Source organism: Dermochelys coriacea, chromosome 4 (assembly GCF_009764565.3).
Source record: "Dermochelys coriacea isolate rDerCor1 chromosome 4, rDerCor1.pri.v4, whole genome shotgun sequence".
Lineage (NCBI taxonomy): Eukaryota > Metazoa > Chordata > Testudines > Dermochelyidae > Dermochelys > Dermochelys coriacea.
This window is the reverse complement of record NC_050071.1, coordinates 128944360-128961621: the sequence shown is the minus strand read 5'-3', so window position 1 is coordinate 128961621 and position 17262 is coordinate 128944360.

The following is a 17262-nucleotide window of genomic DNA, read 5'->3' as shown; positions in this document are numbered from 1 at the left end:
TTGAAATTTCAGTTTAAGAAAAGGCTGAGGGAGTTGCCAAATTTTTCACAAAAAATGTTTCACCAGCTATCCAGGCAGGTTTGTGGGCAGCTTGTATTTCACACTGGACATCACCAGCATGGTGACTAGAGTCTCCTTTCAAAGGGCAGAACATTTATCCATAGTAGGATTTAGATAAGACCATTTCAACTCTCCTTTGGGTAAAGCATTGGCAGCATGTTGACTCCAGTCAGGTGACAATCATTGCCGGGCTGAGAACCTGATCCTAAGAGATGGTTAGCATTTCCAACTCCCATTTGGCTTCAGTGGAAGTTGCACGTATTCCTTACCTTTCAGGATCAGGCCCTGCCTAACTAAAGCAAATGAAGATGTAATTCCTCTTTGTTTAGAGACCAAATCTTGCAGCTCTGACTCCATCTGTTGTCAGATAAAACTCTCTCAGTGAAACCCATGGAAATGTTACCCGTATAGGGAATGTGAGGTGGAGCTCTGTGTTTGCCAGTGATTTGTGAAACTGCATCTAGGTTATTTTGCCTATGAATCATTCTAGCTATTGGGGTGGGGAGACGGGGAAATCCCTTGGCTTCTGTATCGACCTATCTTCTTTTTACGAGAGACATATTTGTCAATAAAATGTACTATGCAGATCTGGTTCATGGCCTCTTGCTACTGCCAGCTGTCACTCTGATAATGTGTGATCAATGAGAGCACATCAATAAGACAAGTCTGGAATGGAATGTTGTGTCATTGTATTGTGTTGTCAAAGTGACAACCAGAAAGAACAGGAGGCCTGCCTGTGGATTTGATTCATAGGTGTTATTTTAAAATATTTGTGTATAAATAGGGGCTTTAAAAAAATCCCAGATGAGCGAGGGAATTTTAGGGGGAGTGACGGGAGAAAAGGGACACTGTTATTCCTCCATTAGGATGATGAATGCAGTAAAAACAAACAAAATAATTAATCTTAATGGGCCAGATCTGGGTAAGCACCTGCAATTCCCCATAGGCCAGATCCTGAGGGGCCAGATTCTCAGTGGGTGTAAACTGGCATAGCTCCACTGATGTTGATTTGATGAATTTGGGTCTACAGCACCATGGATGCGAGGGGATGTACCAGGATGAACACCCTAAGGCTTTTTGCTTGCCAGTTGTAATGAAGCGGCCTTTGGCAGGACACTACTGAGAGTATCAATTCAGGACAAATTGCTTAGAACAGGGCAGTCACAGCCCAAGGCTGGGGTTCCTTTACTACTAAGGTCCACCAAACCAGCCAAACAGAGAGGACTTTGGTTTTACCCCACTGGTTAACCAGAAGTCATATAAGCTATTCCCTCAGACACTCCAGTTTCCCAATATCACCACCAGCACCGCTCCTTTTGGGGATGAATGGTAATGAAAACCAATACCCCAGTAAAAGAAAAAAGGTTATCCCAATCCCAAAGGATCAAGCCACAGACCCAGGTCAATATACAAGTCAGATCTTATCCACAAATTATGCTGTTGCCAATCCTTTAGAATCTAAAATCTAAAGGTTTATTCATAAGAAGAAAGAAACATAGATGAGAGCTAAAATTGGTCAAAGTAATTAATTACATACAGCAATGGCAAAATTTAAGTTAATTATGTGGGTTACTCTATTTAAGGTAGCAAGTTGTTGAGGAAAACATAGTCCCAATTATACATACAAAATGACTGGATCTAAACTAGCTTTCCCACTCAAGAACGAGATCTTGGAGTTACTGTGGGTAGTTTCCGGAAAACATCTGCTTAATGTGCAGTGGCAGTCAAAAAATCTAACAATGTTAAGAACAATTAGGAAAGGAATAGGTAATAAAACAGTAAAGATCATAATGTCACTATATAAATCCATGGTAGCCCATTCCTGGAATGTTGTGTGCAGTTCTGGTCATCCCAGCTCAAAAAAGATAATTAGAATCAGAAAAGGCACAGAGAAGGGCAACAAACATTATTAAGGGTATGGAACAGTTTCCATATGAGGAAGGATTCAAAAGGCCGGGTCTCTTAAGCTTGGAAAACAGATGACTAAGGATGATATGAGAGAGGTCTATAAAATCATGAATGGTGTTGAGAAAGTGAATAAGGAAGTGTTGTTTACCCCTTCACATAATATGAGAACCAGGGGTCACGCAATGAAATTAATAGGCAGCAGGTTTAAAACAAACAAAAGGAGGTACTACTTCACACAACAGACAGTTAACCTGTGGAACTCATTGCCAAGGGATGCTGTGAGGGGCAAAACTATAACTGGGTTTAAAAAGAGTTAGATAAATTCATAAATAGGTCCCTCAATGGCTATTAGTCTAAATGGTCAGGGATGCAACCCCATGCTGTGGGTATCCCTAGCCTCTGACTGTTAGAAGCTGGGAGTAGATGACAAGGGATGGATCACTTGAAATTGCCCTGTTCTGTTCATTCCCTCTGAAGTACTCCGCTGTCAGAAGACAGGATATTAGGCTAGACTGACCAAAGATCTGACCCATTATGGCCATTCTTATGTGTTTCAGAGTAGCAGCCGTGTTAGTCTGTATTCGCAAAAAGAAAAGGAGGACTTGTGGCACTTTAGAGACTAACAAATTTATTTGAGCATAAGCATCCGATGAAGTGAGCTGTAGCTCACAAAAGCTTATGCTCAAATAAATTTGTTAGTCTCTAAGGTGCCACAAATACTCCCTTTTCTTTATTCTTATGTGTATTATTCCCTTGAAGGAACAATGGACCAAATAGCTCTGGGCTTTCCAGAAGATGGCTGGACAGTACAGAACATACATTTGGAGGGGGGAGAAATCCAGGAGTGGGAGTGTGTTGGGGTCATTCTGCAGAAGTAATCAAAACTGGTAAAAGCCAGAGTGTGGCTGGCAGGCTGCAGTTGCACACAGACACTCAAGGTGTGATTTGCATACTGGAAGGCAGTTTGTGAGCTGCCCATCTGGGAGCTACTGCAGCAAGGCATCGTAAAGCACCCAAGGTTGCAGGACAGGGATGAGACAGCCCCTCATTGGTCTGCACAGCATCCTGGACTGCCAAAGAGGGGCCTGCATTCCCTTCTTCTCCCATGCCCAGTCCAATGTAATGGGGCCTCCCACTGGACATATATAGCCAGAATAGAAGGGCCTGGAGGCTGATGTATCCAGCAGACAGCCCAGCCTTCATGTGCATGTGTCAGTCACCATGGACATGGAGAAGATGTTTCCTGTAGCTGCTGCTTCCTGCATTCGGCAGCCAGAGGGAATCTCAGCTGCTTCTATGGCTGTACAGTCTAATACATCCTAATGGAAGAGTGGAGGAAGGAAGGACCTTTGGGTTTGAAGTTGGGGCAGAGGAAGAACCCTCAGGGCTTGGGCAAGAGGCAGAGAAGAAGAGGAAATGCACTCGTGGGGAAATAAGCTGTGTTAAAAAAAAATAGAAACTAAGCTGAGGTAACACTTAAAATTAAAAACTAACAAATTAACTTTAGCTTGGCGTTTTCAGCAATTTCACTTTTGATCATTTTTAGCAGAAACAGCCAATCAAAGTGCTTATCCAAATTGCCTCCCACCCCTCTTCAGAGGCCAGATGCCCCGACAGCTCCCTATTCAGCTGCTAAAATCACCATTTTCCCCATACCTACAACAACTTCTGCGATGTAGTTTTGTCTTATCAGTAAGGCTACTGTTTTGTCACGGAAGTCGCGGAAGTCATGGAATCCGTGACATCCAGAGACCTCCGTGACTTCAGCCTGTGGCGTCTGGGAGCTGCAGGGTCCCCGCACTGTGGGCAGTGGCTGGGAGCTGCAGGGTACCCCTGGTGCCCGAGGTGGCGGGTAACCCCACAGGAGCTCCAAGCTGCTGTGGGCAGTGGGGAGCCCCATGGGCAGCGGGGGGACCCTGCAGCTCCAAGCCTCCACTGGCAGAGCCTTATAAACTGGAGAAGGTTCAGAGATGAGCCATGAGAAAGACTAAAGGCTTAGAAAATATGCCTTTGAGTCTATCTCTATAAGAGCTCAATCTATGTAGTTCAATGGGGTTCAGACTTCATTGCTTCATGTCATCCCCTTCTGAAAATAAAATTGACTACACAACCACAGGAGCAGGGACCAAAGCCCCGCCACCGCACACAGGATAGAGAAAGCCCAAGCCCCACTACCCTGGAAGTGTGGGGTGGGGCAAAGCTCTAGGGCTCCAGCCCCAGGCCGGGGTGGGGAGGGTACTGTACCCAGAGCCCTGCAGCCCAGGACTGAAGCTCCTGTGTTTCGGCTTCAGCCCCAGGCCCCAAGAAGTCTAACGCCAGCCCTGGTGACCCCCATTAAAATGGGGTTCCGACCCACAGTTTGAGAACCACTGAAAGAAGGTCAAGGGGTGACTTGATTACAGTCTGCAAATACCTACATGGGGACATATATTTAATAATGGGCACCTGAATCTAGCAGAGAAAGGTATAACGTGTGCCAAAGGCTGGAAGATGAAGGTAGTCAAATTCAGACTGGAAATAAGGTGTACATTTTTAACAATGAGGGCAATTAACTACTGGAACAATTTAATAAGGGTCATGGTGGATTCTCCATCACTGACCATTTTTAAATAAAGATGGGCTGTTTCTTCTAAAACATGGACTCTAGGCATTGTTTAGAGGAAGTTCTGTGGCCTGTGTATGCAGAAGATCAGACTAGAATGATCATAATGGGCCCTTCTGGGCTTGGAATCTATGCATGCCATTGATCAACACGCACCTTGCACTTAGATGCCTGGATGCTGCATCCTCAATAGACACTATTGAATGAATGCTAATCACAGAATTGTAGGTCTGGAAGGGACCTCGAGAGGTTTTTTTCCATAGTCAACTCCCCTGCAGTCAAAGCAGGACTAAGTATTATCTAGACCGTCCATGACAGGTGTTTACAAAGGCAAATATAGATTTATTTGGGCCCTGAGCACAAAGAACATTTGGGCCCCCCAACAGCCCTCCCACTATCGGGTCCCACCCCCTGCTTCTCCTCTTCCCCCAAGGCCCTGCCCGCTGGCCTGATTGGAAGCCAGGCCATGGTAAGAACTGCCCAGGTAGCCTGGGCTGCTGGGGGGAGCCCTGGACCCTCCATCTGCCCTGGGTGTCATGCCCTGAGGGGGCAGGGACATGGGCTTCTCTCAGGCCCCCCCAAGCCCACCGCTCGGGGAAGGTGGAGGGTCCGGGGCTCCCCACAGCTGCCCAGGCTCCCTGGGCAGCTCTTACCACAGCTTAGGGTGACCACATGTCCTGTTTTAGCACCAGACATCCTGATTATTTTTTTTGGCAAAACTTGGCATTTGTCCCATTTGCTCTTGCCAACTGATGATCAGGTGGCAAGAGTAAATGAGACAAAAGCCCCGTTTTGCCAAAAAAGTGGGTTGGAGGCAAGGGGGGGTGAGTGACAGAGTTTGGACCAGCCACACATGGGATGGGGGGGCGAGGGAATATGCTCACCCTACCACAGCCAAGCTCCAACTTCCAGCCCTGCCAGGGTGGCGGAGCCTCAGGGGAAGAGGAGGAGCAGGAGACAGGGCCAGAGTTCTGGCGTTCCTGCGGTGGGCCCCCAAATTGGCTGGGGCCCCCAGGCATGGGCCCCAGCTTCAAACTTGTACTCCAACACAAATCCTTAAGAGTGAGCTCATATGCTTTTATAGCACTAGATCAGCACCAGTGACTGTCACCCATTCCATGCATTTGGGAAGTTAGTCTCCCTTAACACTACCAAGGGCAGTATTAAGGTTTTGCTTTTGAGTACAAGTTTGACATTAGGGAATGCACCAAAGCGACTTGCCCAAAGGTTACATAGTGTGCTAGTAGAAGAACTGGGAATAGAACTCAGAGTTCTGACACCCTTAGGTGTCCTACCAAATTCCTGACCATGAAAAATGCATCATGGACCATGCAATCTGGTCTCCACAGAGAAAGCTGGTCTTTTAGGTACTTTTACCCTGTACTACCTGACCCAGAAGGGGGTTGCTGAGGGGGTTGCAAGGTTATTGTAGGCGGGTTATCGTATTTCCAGCCTTACTTCAGCACTGCCCTCAGAGCTGGGTGGCCAGAGAGTGGTGGTTACTGGACAAGGGCCTAGGTCTGAAGGCAGCAGCACAGAAGTAAGGGTGGCAATATCATACCAGGTCAGCCTTATTTCTGCACTGCTGCTGGCGGTGGAGCTGCCTTCTGACTATGCTCCCGGCCAGCAGCTGCTGCTCTCTGGCTGCCCAGCTCTGAAGGCAGCGCCACCGACAACAGCAGTGCAGAAGGGTGACAATCCCATGACCCCCCCTCACAATAATCTTTCCACCCCCTCCCACTACTGTCTTTTGGGTAGGACCCCTATAGTTACAACACCATGAAATTTCAGATTTAAACACCTGAACTCATGAAATGTATTATTCTTAAAATCCTATGACTGTGAAATTGACCAAAATGTACCGTGAATTTGGTAGGGCCCTACCCATTATTTAGTTGCCTGGCTCCAGTGTCTACATACCATATCCACATGCACAAACAGGAGGGATGCTCCAGTGGCAGGAAATAACATGAAAGATGACTGCTACCTACCTCGTTAACTGTCTCCCTCCTTCATTGCAATCCCAGGTTTGTGCAAAGGATATCAGCTTTCCACCTACGTTCGTTTGGTAAGATCCGTTATGAAATTATTATTACACTGGCGCTATTCTTAGTTGACGTCAAGTACACAGAACACATGCCAAATAATATAAAAAACCTGGGTTTCACCCAAGTCACTAAACAGATTGTATCTGTGTCAGGAAAGGCACCCCTCCCAATGGTGGTTAAAAATGGAGTTAAAAGCACTGATGATTAAGGCAGAGGACATTTCTTAGAGATTAATAACTGAGTAGAAGGAATGTATATGGCCAAAGGCAAAGTCAAAGCCATTAGCCCCAGCAGGTCACTAAGGAAACATCCTGTGCTGAACTGGTTATCACTATATTATAATCTGACAAAAGGAAATAAATCTATAGGTGTATGGTAGTCGCTCTTTTTTTTTTAAATGAGCCATGCCGATTCAATTAGTATGTGCAGGCTAGTTCAAGAGGATTAATGTCCTGTACATTAGCCAACCAGATTGCTTGAATTATCTCTCAAAATTCAATTTGTTTCATAATAATTTATCAATAATGAGGCATTATAATGCCGTAGCCAGACAACATCATAAATACCAAGGAGCATAGCTCAGAAACGCAAATGAATTTTAGGTCTGCTTTAGACGTGTGCTCAACACACCTAGGGAGTCCTTAAACGTCAATAAACCCTGGAAATCTCCTCTGCCCAGGCATCGCTGGTGGCCTAATATTTTCTTTCTTGGCTTTATATGTCAACCACATTAATCCTACACCAAAATGGGCAAACCTACAGTTAGGCAGCCAAATAGAAGCAGGACAATTTTCAGCATGGCTGAGCATGTGCAGCTCCAGTTGACTTGATTGTGTGCTGGGGTTTGCTCAGCACTTTGGAAGAAGTTGCTGCCTTTACTTAGGTTCCTAAATAAGTAGAGCTTTCTGGTAAAGCCGTAAGCTGCTAAATGACTTGGGGGCTTTTCCAAAATTTACCCGAGGCCAAGGCCTGGCTTCCCAAAGGTATTTAGGTATTTTGATGTCAATGGGGGTTAGGGTGCTTATGTACCGTTGAGGCTCTGGACCAAGGTTGCCTAAATTTACTTACCTGGTTTGAAAATCTTGGCCTTAGAGCCCATCTAGACTTACCAATTAGCTGCTTGTTTGAAAAAAAGTCAACATTTGCCATGGAAAGCAGAAAGTTTTTGTGAAAATTTTCATTTTCTTCAAAACCCAATGTTCCATCAAAAAAACAATTTCAATGGCACATTCACAAGCCCTACTCTTTAGTAAAAGGTAATAGACACTGAGAAACATGCACCCATATGCTCTACTCATGGCTAGGTGCCCAAATTCACCTGCCTGGCTTCAGTTCCTTTTCTAGTTTAGCCTTTCATCGTTCATTTTCTTTGCTGCAGATTAATACCTCAGAATTGTTGGACAAATAAATAAAGGGTGCTTGCTTTTCTGTGGAGTACATTGATTTTGTGCCGTAACCTCTCGATGGTCAGATGCAAACATCACAATTTTTCCTTTCTATTGTTTCATGAAGATTAGGCGCTTTTCCTCATTCTTTGGTAGAGGTGATGAATCATAAATAGTGGATAAGGTGAGAAGTGTTGAGGCTTGTTAGGCTTGGCTAAATTCCAAGGGCCAAGTTCAGCCCCAGATACACAGTAACAGCTGTGAATGGGAGTGTATGTGGCGCTCATTCTAAAAACAACACAGAAGTGAAGGGCTTGAAGCAGAAATTACTGGGTGCGGCTCTATGGCCTTTGTAATGCAGGAAGTCAGACTAGATGATCGTTATGGTGGCCTTCTCGCTTTAAAATCTATTCATCTGAAGGCACAAGCAGGCCTCAGGTTGGATAAGTACAGTATTTGAGTGCACTTGGCACAGCTCAGGAAGGGGTTGGAGGGACAAAGAGGACTTTACACCACCTTTGCACTCCCTCAGCCCTGAGGGCCATCGGTTCCAAGGCTGCTCTAAATTACTAGCTGGTTCTGGCAACCAAAGATTGCCACGGTACATGAACAAGGCCAGCCATACTGCGTTTCCACAGCCACATCCTCTGCACCAGAGACTAAGGCAATGGTGACGTAGGAGCCACTATTGCACCTCAGCTCCACCTGGGGATCTCCCGACACCTGGAGAATCGTCAAATGGCTGAAGTGCCAGCTTTGGGGCAGTTTTGTGCTGGCAGAAGCGGGGCCGCAGGGTGGGGACCTTGCAAAGCTGCCCTAGTGCAGTGCCAGATGTGGCCCATTGTCTGTGAAGAGCCAGCAGTATGCTCAGCCTTGACCAAACACTAACCTTGGAGAGTCCCCGCCCGCAAGGAGTTTACAGGAACGCTAGCCTTTCGCTGCGGCTTGTGGTGACTAAGGCATTCTCCTCGCCCTTTTTGTCTTGTTACTCAGTGGTGCGGTGCGCTGTTTAAACATTAGTTATGGCCTGGAACCCCCCTGCCTAAGTGACTGCCTCGCTCCTTGTGAGCCACTGCCATTACTGGGGTCAGCAGGGTCACCTGAGCAGGCGCTTCCCCGGGAAAAAAGAGAGGGCTGCCTGCAAGGTGTTTTCCATTAGGGCCTCGTGCTTTTTGAATGGCCTTCCCCTGTGAGTCCATAACGGCCTGTGTCTGCTAACCTGCAGGTCGCACTTCAAGCCCCGGTTTTCTCCCTGGCGCTTAGGGAATTGGGGAATGGGCAAAACTAGGGTGCGTGGTGGTTGGGGCTGATTAAACTTTTGTTATATTTAGCTAGCCACTGGAGCCTGTTCATTTCCAGAGAAGTAATTGTGAGGAGTTTGTCAAGGGTGCCCAGCAGCTGGCCATGAAACATTCTTTCATTGAGCACAGTAAAAGTTTGAATAAATAAGAATAAAGGCTGTTAGCTTATACCCCAAAGTGGGCTGCCCTGCGCTAAGAGCTGGGGACCCCCAACCATGCAGTTTCTGATCATTTTGTAAAGTCTGTTAGGCGCTTGGAGATCTTTGAGTGAAAGTTGCTGTTTAAAGTGCCCCTTTTTATTATTATTTTTCAGGGTAATTGGAACTAGCACCAAGACCACGTCTCCCTCTATAACTAGAGGCAGCAGTTCCAATACCTGGGATGCTCTTGCTTTTTGCTGGAATGCAATAGCTGTGTATTTTCAGTGACGACCCCGTGTCTCTGGGAGCCAGTTCTACCAGCATTCCTTCCACTGTCCAAGTTGGATGCACTGCAGGGCCCAGCATACAATTTACTGTCTCTGTTCTTTTATCAGGTCTTTGCTCACTGTGGAATTTCAGCAGCAGAGCAAAGGTGACTGTACAGACTCATTTAGAAAGTCATTTAGTAAATATTTAGATCGGGGTGGCCAACCTGTGGCTCCAGAGCTACATGCGGCTCTTCAGAAGTTAATATGTGGCTCCTTGTATAGGACTGACTCTGGGGCTGGAGCTACAAGCGCCATCTTTCCAATGTGATGGGGGGTGCCCACTGCTTAACCCCGGCTCTGCCACAGGCCCTTCCTCCACTCCACCCCTCCCCTGAGCCTGCCATACCCGTGCTCCTCCCCCTTCTTGCCCCCCCCCAAGCCTCCTGCACGCCCCGAAACAGCTGATCAGGAGGTGCAGGGAAGGAGGGGGAGGCGCTGATCGGTGGGGCTGCCGATGGACGGGAGGTGCTGGGAGCAGGGGCGGGGGGGGGAGCTGATGGGGGGCTGCTGATATATTACTGTGGCTCTTTGACAATGTACATTGGTAAATTCTGGCTTCTTCTCAGGCTCAGGTTGGCCACCCCTGATTTAGATGGTTTTAATTAGTGTAAGGAGTCTCAGTGATAGGTACTGTACCTGTATAGCTACGAAGCTCCAATTCAGCAAAGCACTTAAGCACATGCTTAAATCCCATTGGCTTCACTTAAGCACATGTGCAAGTGTTTGCTCAATTGGGCCCTGAATAGATAGCGGCTGAACTGCTGGCCCTTCTGTGGTACAAATAAAACTCCCATGGCTTTAAACGGGAGCAGCATTCATGGAAGGAGCTCCTGTAGCCACTCTCCTTTTCTTGCCAAGTCTGATTAATGGTGATGGGCTGGGCCCCAGATCATTTTGTGTGGCTGCTAGAACTTGCTTGGTTCTTGTATGCCTGGACCTACTCCTTCACCTCTCATGCATCTCCTTCTCCCACGCAGTCTATACTCAAGCTATAACATGCTCAAAATGTTCTCCTCAGCTGCTTATGCAGCATCCGCGAGCAGCTGCTGATTCTAACATAAGGTGGCTAAGCCTGACTTAAAATTGACCTTATTCCTGGTGTAGATGCAGGGTAACGCTTTTAGCACCATTTTAGTTCATCATTTCTAGACTTGCAGGCGCCTACAACTTGACCAGTAAAATTGCGCCCAGCTTTTACCCTTCATCTGCACGAGCGGAAAGGTCAAGTTTAAATGGGGTTTAGCTAGCTCACATTAGTTAAGACCAACCTAACCTCAATCATTCTTCGTAGGCAAGACACAGCATGATGTGACCTTGGCCATGGCATTTAGCAACTCAGTTTCCTCCCCATAAAATTTGGTTAATAATTCCTAGGCACTCAGATGCCAAGGTGAGGAGCACTGTATAAGATGCATTTCAGCTGGGATTTTTCATTCTTTGCCCCCAGCTCTAGCATCTGCCTCAGGCAGATTAAAACTTTGCCTTGCTTTAAAGGAGCATTTCTGGTCTTGCAAAAACATAAGAGCAAGTGGTGCTAAATATTCATGCAATAAAGATAAGACACGCACACAACACACTACGCTTGCCAAGAGCTGGGGAATTCATGGAAACAGTCAATGCTTTTACAGTATTACTGGCGTGGAGTGAGGTAAGGCTAAAAATTAAATGGAGAGAACAGTCGTAACTTCTAGGCAAACACAATGAATGAACAATGAGGGGCTAGACACATATTAAAGGGCATAAATCTTTCATTCTTAGGCAGTCGAAGGACTTTGTTACCAAAGGATTAGCTTTATTGTTTTGGTTGGAATGGCAAGCAGATGGGGAGGTTACTGATGCAGATCCAGCTGCTGCAGGTGGTGAAAAACAGAGTGAACAGGATCCTACGCAGTGCAGCGGTGAAGGCTTTCTGATAATTAGGGATGACAACAACACTGGATAATGGAGCTACTGGCATGACACCATGTGGGTGAAAAAGAAAAGAGACACAAACATTACAGTTTTTACAAAAATGAAATAACAGCAAATGTACATCTTCATCTATCTGTCTCTCTCTAGCCCTCCTCCCACTGTATTCTTCACCCATCTTTTTTCAACTGTGTGTGTGGGTGCGTATGTGTGCGCGCATGCTGATCAGTGTTTTTTCACTCACTTAAACCAGATCTGAACTTGGCCCACAAGGGCTAGATCCTCAGGTCCACCCGAGCTGTGATCCACACAGGACAGAAGGGGGTGAGAGAAGCCAATGTGGTTTACATTAACTTTTGGATGCCCAGGCTTCTGGGGGCCAGCCGGGGATTGGTGCAGCCTGAGTTATAGACATCTCAGGGCTGCTCTGACTTACATTAGCAGTCATCTTCACAAGGTCAAAACTCAGACTTACAGTAGTGCAGATATTTCTGTCTATGGGAAATTAGGGGCGGTCATTGTCCCAACACTATTGCCCCTCAACACCACCCTCCACCCTGGCACTGGTGATGTATTCAGGGTACTACTTATTCCACATGTCTAGGAAGCATGAAAAGAAATGAGCTGCTCTGATCTTTCTGATGCTCACAGTCACATAACTGGTTCCATTTTACAGTCTCACAAATCATACAGGAGCCAGAAATCTTTCTTCATGCCTTTTGGAACATTAAAAGATTGCAGGACTTGGTTTCCAGCATTCCAAAGCCTAGGTAAGCTATGTAGGACTATCAGTTATTGGTAGGGACTCCAGATTCACCAAGTGAAGGCTGTAAAACTACAAGACGAAAAATTTTTAAAAAATAACCTTTCTGGTTGGCGATGATTGGCTTTATATGCTCTGTCTCAGCATGGACTAGTAAGGCAACTAATAAAACAAATCTTTTGCCCTTTGTGCCTCTTTTATCAGTTCTGTCTACTGTTAGTTCCCCAACTAGTGTGAGAAGACTCAGCCAACGAGTGGCTGCCCTCAACTGGGCAGGTGCAATCCCTGCGTACGCATTCTGCACATTATCACAGTCAAGGTCTAAGCAAGACCATCATGACCATAGGCAGACGTTCTGGCGGGTGAATCAATAAGGCACCTATTCTGGCCAAGGCAGTACGAACAGTACTAAGCTAATTTTAGCTAGCAGTGACAATATTTACTTATCTTATGCATCCTTTTGAGTCTCTGAGTAGTTTGGGGGGGTGGGACGACCGATTTGTGGTCTGACTCATTGATGTTTAGAGCTCTTTCTTTGAGGGAAACAAACTCAATGTAGAAAGTGATCAGTTTACCTGAGCTGGAACATTGTTTTTTTCTTCAAACATCACAGCAACGGTTGGGTGCTTTTTCACTTTACCAATAACCTCAGAAGCAGTTAGAAAACATTTTCCCTCTGAGTTTATGGAGAGACAGGGCTGTTAGCTCTGCAAAAGCATCACTGTTTACAATCATATCCTAGGGCTACAAGCTCTTCATATTACCCTAATCTTCCTGTCTGGTTCATCACTACCCAAGTCTTGGTACCACATCCAAGCAGCTCTCACAAGACTTTGATGTGCGATATTTCAGTGTGCGCACCTAAAGAGAAATGACAGAATCAATTAATTCCCCAAACTCTCCTAATGCTGAAAATCCAGCGCATTATATTTGCCAGTTGCACATGAGGCAATACCACATATAGTAACTGGAAGTCTTTATTAACTGCATGGCTCTCAAACAAACAGTGGGGGAAACGAGCCGAATCCTGCCCTCCCTTCTGAGCAGCAATGGCATGACCTCCAGTACCAGGCTTTAGACCCTAGTTATTTTTACTGATGCTACTGAAGGGCCAGCAAGGGCCATTTTATTCCCACATCTAGATGCTGATGCAAAGGGTCTTTTCATTCTCCTCTGGGACTGAGATTTGACCCTGTTCTTTGTTTATTCTTCTTTTGGGTTTGGTCAAAGGCTGTAAGATAGTGTTGATTTAAACTGGAAACACATGGATCACTTGGGCCTGATATTCTGTTTCCCAGAGGTTGGCTGGCTCTAACTTTTGAGCTCCATCCCTCCAAAAGGGGACAGTCAAACGTCGGGTTAGGAATTACCTAGACTCCCTGGAGCCACAGCCGCGCTGACTCAGCCTTTTATCTTTCTGACCTAGCTAAAGTGAATACCTTGCTGCTTAGGGCCTCAGCCTGCCACTCAGACAATGGCCTACACAGCCAGTGATGTTGTAATGTTAACAAAACATCAGTGTTGGCATTTACCCCCAGAGGTCCAGGTCCTAGAGGGTTTGTGTTTCCTGAGGCACACTCCCTCCCCCAGCACAGAGTGAGTCTCTTCCCAGTACCACCCCTTCATACACGCTCCCCTGGCTCTGAGGGACTAGCTCCTCCTCATCCCTCCCTTTGGGTGACTGTCTTCCAAGGGGAGCTAGACCAGACCAGTCGCCGTGCTTCCCCGCAAGTGCAGGGGACTTCTGTTGTGCCAAGTCCCTGAGGTGGGGGTGAAGTGGGAGTACCAACTCAGGAAGAAGAGTCATTTCCTCTTCTCTTCCACTATCATGGTTCTTATACCATTCCCTACCACAGAAAACTTCTGTTAGGGCTAGGCAAAACCTGGCCATGGGGAAAGGATGGGTCTTTCAGCTAAGGCCTTAAAAAGAGATGTCGTGTTTGCTCTGCATGCACACTAAAGATGCACTGCGGCTTTTCCTGTGGTCTGTAACTAACATTGCCCCTCTGCTGTCTGTGATTCGGCATGCAAGGTGCTGTATCGCTTCTTCTCTTCCACCCCACATGGCTCTGTATTTCAGAGACCTGTCAGATATGTTGCCTGTGAAGCACTTTGTGGACCTCTCAACAGTCCCAACTTTTGTGGCTTGTCCTCCTTTGACCCCCTCTCCCAGCTCAGAGACGATTTCCTGCACCGAGGGCCAGCTGGAGGCGTCCGGGATGTGGGGAGCAAAAGAGCAGGTTGGATGCTGCAGCGGGGGACACCAGGCAGCCAGCAGCCTGGTGGGCTGCTGCGGGGGGGGGGACCCCTGCAACCACCTTTAAATTATTCCAGCCTCCTTTGGCAAAATCCCTGTTCTCCAAAAGAACGTAGTATCTTCACTGGAGTTCATTCATTTCCTTTTACAAGAGGTACCTGACCAGAATATTCCTGACGATGTGCTCATGTAACATGCCAAATTTCTTCATATCTGATGCATTAAGTTCAGCTATATTTATCTGGCTTGCAAAAACTGTCATGTGATACAACCATCATATTTCCAATGGAAACCGCAGAGCAATTTTACTAGCGCTGTGTTAAGGCGTAGAGCTGTAAAATGAGATTAGTGCAATAGAAAGGTTTACTGTGTCCATGAGAAACCAGAGGGAAGCGTATCACAGGCAAGCAGTGCTAGATTAAAAGGCTCTTATCCAAAGGCATTGTGCCAAGGGGGTGTTGGCAGAGTAGTGTGTACCAACATTCCTGAGCCATTCCTGAGTTTTACCAGATTTCTGATCCAATCCTCCTCTCTGCCCAGCCACCTCTCCCCTCACCTGGGTCTTCCCACACACCCCAATGCAGTGATCTGCCTCATTCCATTAGTGCCTGTAAATCCTGTATATAGCACCAGGGAAATCCCAAGTTCAGAAGGTTATGTCTTCCTCTCTTTAGACACAGCTAATGCTATATTTATGCACCAAGGTGGAACTAGAGAGCTTTGTAGGCCGAAGAATCAGCCATAGGAGATGCAAGAATGACACTGTCATCTTTGCCAGTACCAAGCTGTTAACCAGGGACCTCCAGAGCTAAAAGCATGACCCTCTACATCCAGGTTGTGTAGCTAAAGATGTAACAAACTCCGACTCTGTGTGGATTAGGCACCTAGTGAGGGCTATAGCACACATTGACTGGTGGCTTACATCTGGATGCTCTGAGATGTTACTATTTCACCAAGCTGGCATGCAGAGAATAAGCTATTCCAAGCAGAGACTTCCAGCTGAAAGAGTGTGGCTCCTACTGGCTGATCCTGAGGATAATTGCTCATCAGCTCACTTGCTAGGTCTGCTTCCTATAGACCATGAGAGTCCCAGGTCCTATTTCAGTTGTGGCAATGAGCAGGGTGCATAGCTAGAAGTGTATCTAGCCACCAACTGAGGCACTCCGCTTATTGTCTTATAGTTAGAGGCAGCTGGGTAAGTGAACAGGGCTGTGAACTTTCCAGCTATCTGGAGCATGGTTTGAAATCATTCCAGCCATTTCAGATGATCTTTCCATTCTTGGTGGTACATAAACGCCTTCATATAAGTAAATACAGTATAGCGCCTCACTCTGCAGCATACGGATAAAGTCATGCACTGATCATTTTATTGTTGTAATTCCAAGCGGAAGGTGCCTGTATTGAAAAAATTCCATCCAAGGAAGCAAAATGTTTTCTCAGGAGATGCCCTCAGACACTATTTTTATTAAATGGTATCCTGATGCTAAATCAGAATTCCCTGGCCCCGGGACCATCACTGCAGTCTGATGTGTCTTCTCTTTACTTCAACCAAGAGGCCACTGATAAAAGCCAAGGATTTTCCTGCTCTAATGTCTGCAGAGCCCAACTGAGATTGGACGCTATTATACTAGCACTTACATACACATAATAAGTTACTGACCCTGCCCCAAAGAGCTTGCAGGCTAAACTAAAGAAGGATTATTATCAGCCCCATTTTACAGATGGGGAACAAGGCACACGGAACTTGCCCAAGGTCATAGGGGAAAGCTGTAGTAGAGCTAGGAATTAAATGCCGATCTCCTGCCTCCCCATTCTCTTCCTTAACCGCAAGACCATCTTTCCTCCCATAGTATATAGGCCCATCGAGCCATACATTTTAAGGGCAAATGTTACTCACTTACCTCTGCACTGAGCCCAATAACTTGTGTTTGACTAAAGCATGTACTCTAGAAACTCTTGAGCTGATGACAGCAAGAGAAGTTCCCTTGGTAGTTTGTTCGAATGGCTAATCGCCCTAATCTGAATGTGTCTGGCATTAACACCCAGCCATTGTTCTTGCTATACCTTTCTCTGCTAAATTAAAGAGCCCTTTCGTACTCCACATTTTCTCCCCTTCCTCTTCAGAGCAACTTTGTTTCTTGTCTCTAGAAGGAGCAATCAAGTTGAAGCATCTATGCCTTACTTGGTGTTACTCTTCTTCCTCCTGAGTCATGGGGATGTTTTTCTTTCACCTGGTGCCAGGTTTGTCAATATTTTATGTTTCCTTTGCCCTGCTGCAGCAGTTAGGAGGCAAAAGAAAATGGGAAAAGAAAGAAAGAAGTTTGTAAGTATAGCACTTTCTGCAGGCTTTTTCGAGGGGAATGGTAGCCATATGGCTAAAGCTTAAGAGCAGGAGTCAGAACTACTGAGACTGGCTGGACATCTCTGGAGTGCTGAACAGTTCCTGGCTGCCTGCCCCACCGGGTGACCGCACTGGGAGCTGCGCATCATAGTCTAACTCCACCTCTTCATCAATGAATACGTCCTCTTTCCACCTCCTCCAGCCAGGCGGAAGTATCCAC